Genomic DNA, 4,708 nt, shown 5'->3' with positions numbered 1-4,708 from the left:
TGAACCCCTTTTGGTTTTGTTTGCCTGGGAAACTCTTTTAATCTTCTATTCTGAATGATAGTCTTGTTGGATAGAGTATTCTTAGCTACATATTTTCCCATTTAGCACATTGAATACATCATGCCACTTGCTTCTGGCTTGCCAAATTTGTATGGAGATATTCTGTTGCTAAACTTATGGGCCTTTCCTTGTAAATGAGTGACGTCCTTTGTCTTGCTGTTTTTAGGATTTTTTCTTTAGCATTATACTTTACAAATTTAATTACACGATGTCTTGGAGTTGGCCTAGTTTTGTTGATTTTTTTTAAGATTTTATTTATTTACTTGACAGACAGAGATCACAAGTAGGCAGAGAGGCAGGCATAGAGAGACAGAGGAGGAAGCAGGCTCTCCAAGGAGCAGAGAGCCTGTTGTGGGGCTCGATCCCAGGACCCTGGGATCATGACCTGAGCTGAAGGCAGAGGCTTTAATCCACTGAGCCACCCAGGCCCTCCTACTTTAGTTGATTTTGATGGGAATTCTCAGTGACTCCTGGATCTGGATATGTTTGCTTCCTCAGATTAGGGAAATTTTCAGCTATTATTTCCTGAAATTATTTATCTGCCCCTTTTCTTTCTTCTCCTCTTTTGAGACTCCTATTATACAAAAGCTATTGTGTTTGATGGACTCCGAGTTCCCAGGTCTACCCTCATAATTCATAGTTTTTCTTTCTTTACTTTGTTCAGTTTCATTCCCTTATTCCTGCCTCTGTTTCTTCCATTCTTGTGGTCATTACATTCAGTTGGTTTCAAATCCCAGATACTACTTCTTTTATTTTTGTTTGATTGTTTTTTAGTTATTCTATGTCTCTGGTAAGGATCTCCCTGATACCTTTCATGCTTTTCTCAAGCCCATTGAGTATCCTTATGACTGTTACTTTAAATTTTTCATCAGGCATATTACTTATATGTGCTTCAATTAGATATCTGGTTGTGACCATTTCTTGTTCTTTCCTTTTTGGTGAATTCCTTGGTCTTGGCATTTTTTCTACACCTCTGTTTTCTTCTCTATGTTAGAGAATCCTGTTACATTTTTTGCTCCTGATAGTAATGGCTTTATGAAGAAGAGGTCCTATAGTGTCCAAAACCTGTTGCTTCAAGAAGTATGTTTGGTGGGTGTTTCATATACTCTGCTGCTGTGTTTTTGCCTGCTGTATCCTTCAAGTCAGTCATCTGTAGGGGTTCTTACCTGCAGTGGGCACTGTTTGGAGCTTGGCCAGAGTGTGGCAAGTTTTAACTAGGTATGCTGTGGTCTGCTTCTTAAATGAGACCTGATGTTATTTCCACTAGAACTGAAGTTTTGCAGAAGTCTATGGTCAGTAGATGTGGTATATGCAGGTGTTTGTGCTGGTCCTTAGGCACACTTTCTTCAGAAAAGCAGTATCAGCAGAGTACAGTGAGCAGGGCTTGTTTTAGGTAGCCAGTGTGCTTGCTGTTCTGTTTAATGAGATTGTTTTAGGCTGAGGTGTGGGGGAGGAAAATGGCACCAGCCAGCCCCTTTGTCCCAGGAGTTGGGAGCCATTGTCTAGTGCTCTGAGGGAAGCCCTCCCAGAAGACTGAATAATTCTTTTAGTCTGTTCTAAGCTTTTTTAAGATAACTGTTTTCACACTGCCTGTCTCCAGATTGGTTGCCTTCCTGGATCAATGCAGAACATTTTATGCTCTAAACCAGCCAATCTGGCTGACTTCAAAAGCTACACATTTTAGGGAGCTGATATGGTAGGGACCTGTTCTGGTCTTCTGTAGTGCTTGGGATTTTGATGCAGAAAGGGTCACCAGAGAACACCAGTCACACCAGAGCACAGGGGTTTGGAATTTGGAGAAAAGCAGGCTAAACAGGTTATCTGCCCTCAGCAGTTATCTCTGCAACTATGTTGGGGAGCAAGGGATTGAAGTGGCTTTTGCTGACTCTTTTGCCCCCAGAGAGTCAATGCCACCCTTCACAGATGCACTCCAGGAACAGAGAATAGTCTCTCCACATCTGTCAGATCACACCACCTTCTGCCCCCAATTACCTGCTATCCTTCTCTTCAACAGTAGGGCAGTGCCCTCAGAGTTCTATCCCAGACACGCCAAAGATCTATAAAACTCCAGTTTTTGAGCACTGCTAATTGCAAAAACTTATGAAAATCAGCCTTCGCCTTTTCCCAGCCTTTGCGTTTTCCCAACCAATGTCTTTGGGGAAGTGTTTTCCCTGTGTGATCCCCTGTGGACTTCTCTCTCTCTCTCTCTCTCTCTCACCTTTCTCCATGACCAGGATTCCCTTCCCTCCACAGCACGTGGAATATTTTCTCCACCAAACCATGATTCAACACTTCCTACCTTTCTTAATGTGGCCTCTTCTCTCCCTCTAGTTATGCAGTGTGTTTGGTCTCTCCTCAGGTCTATTTATTGACTATTCAGAATGATTTGATACTTATTGAGCTGTGTTTGAAGGAGGCGGCAAGCCTAGGGTTCCCATACTGTGCCACCATTTTAGCTCCCCATTCAAATACAAGCTCACTGAACTATATCCCAAAGAGACTTACACAGTGGCACATTATAATCAAACCATTAAAAGCCAAATATATACAGAACCTTTTTCTAATTCATTTTATTTTATTTCTTCAGTGCTCCAAGATTCATTGTTTATGCACCACACCCAGTGTGCCATGCAATACATGCCTTCCTGAATACCCACCACCAGGATCACCCAGCCCTTCACCCTCATCCCTTCCTAACCCCTCAGTTTGTCTCTCAGAGTTCACAGTTTCATGGTTCATCTCCCCATTTGATTCCCCCAAATTCACTTCTCCTTTCCTTCTCCTAATGTCCTCCATGTTATTCATTATGCTCCACAAGTAAGTGAAACTGAATGATAATTGAATCTCTCTGCTTGACTTATTTCACTTAGTGTAACATCCTCAAGTCCCATCCATATTGATACAAAAGTTGGGTATTCATCCTTTCTAATGGAGGCATAATACTCTATTGTATATATATATATCATATCTTCTTTATCCATTTGTCTGTTGACATCTTGGCATCTTGGCTCTTTCCACAGTTCGATTATTGTAGCCATTGCTTCTATGAAGACTGGAGTACAGAAGGCCCTTTTTGCTACATCTGTATCTTTGGGGTAAATACCCAGTAGTGTAATTGCAGGGTCATAGGGTAGATGTATTTTTAATTTCTTAAGGAATCTCCACACTGTTTTCCTAAGTGGTTGCACCAACTTGCATTCCCACCAACAGTGTAAGAGGGTTCCCCTTACTCCACATCCTCTCCAACACTTGTTGTTAATTGTCTTGTTAATTTTGGTCATTCTAAGTAGAGTAAGGTGGCATCTCAATGTGGTTTTGATTTGAATCCCCCTGATGACTAATAGACATTTGTATGTATTCTTTGGAGAAGTGTCTGTTCATGTCTTCTGCCCTTTTTTGATGTGATTATCTCTTTTTTGAGTGTTGAGTTTGAGGAAGTTTTTAGATCCAGGATATCAGCCCTCTGTCTCTAGTGCCATTTGAGAATATCTTCTCTCATTCTGTGAGTTGCCTCTTTGTTTTGTTGACTGTTTTCATTGCTGTGCAGAACATTTTTATCTTGATGAAGTCCCAAAAGTTCATATTCACTTTTGTTTTCTTTGCCTTTGGAGATATGTGTTGAAAGATGTTTCTGTGGCCAATGTAACAGAGGTTACTGCTTATTTCTCCTCTAGGATGTTGATAGAATCTTGCCTCACATTGAGGTATTTTATCCATTTCGAGTTTATCTTTGTGTATGGTGTAAGAGAATGGTTGAGTTTCATTCTTCTATACATAGTTGTCCAATTTTTCCCAGCACCATTTAATGAAGAGACTGTCAACTTCCATACTCACTTTATGAAGCCAACAGTAATTACCCTGGTCCCCAAACCAGACCAAGACTCCATCAAAAAGTAGAATTTCAGATCAATAACCCAATGAGCATGGATGCCAAGATTCTCAACAACACCCTAGCTAATAGGATCCAACAGTACATTAAAAGGATTATCCACCATGACCAGATGGGATTTATCCATGGGATGCAAGGGTGGTTCAACATTCACAAATCAACCAATGTGAAAGAACAAATCAATAAGAGAAGAGAGAAGAACCACATGGTCCTCTCAATTGATGCAGAAATAGCATTTGCCAAGATATAGCATACCTTTTTTTTTTTTTAAAGATTTTATTTATTTATTTGACAGAGAGAGATCACGAGTAGGCAGAGAGGCAGGCAGAGAGAGAGAGAGGAGGAAGCAGGCTCCTGCTGAGCAGAGAGCCTGATGCGGGACTTGATCCCAGGACCTCAAGATCATGACCTGAGCCGAAGGCAGTGGCTTAACCCACTGAGCCACCCAGGCGCCCTATAGCATACCTTTCTGATTAAAACACTTCAAAGTATAGGGATAGAGGGAACATTCCTCAACTTCATAAAATCTATCTATGAAAAACCCACAGCGAATGTCATCCTCAAAGGAGAAAAGCTGACAACCTTTCCTTTGAGATCAGGAACATGACAAGGATGCCCACTCTCACCACTTTTGTTCAACATAGTATTAGAAGTCCTAGCAACAGCAATCAGACAACAAAAAGAAACAAAAGGTATTCAAATTGGCAAAAAAGAAGTCAAACTCTCTTCACAGATGACACGATACTTTATATGGAAAAC

The sequence above is a fragment of the Mustela nigripes genome, chromosome X, assembly GCF_022355385.1.
Source record: "Mustela nigripes isolate SB6536 chromosome X, MUSNIG.SB6536, whole genome shotgun sequence".
Classification (NCBI taxonomy): domain Eukaryota; kingdom Metazoa; phylum Chordata; class Mammalia; order Carnivora; family Mustelidae; genus Mustela; species Mustela nigripes.
The sequence above is the reverse complement of the archived record's forward strand: the minus strand, read 5'-3'. Positions refer to the sequence as shown.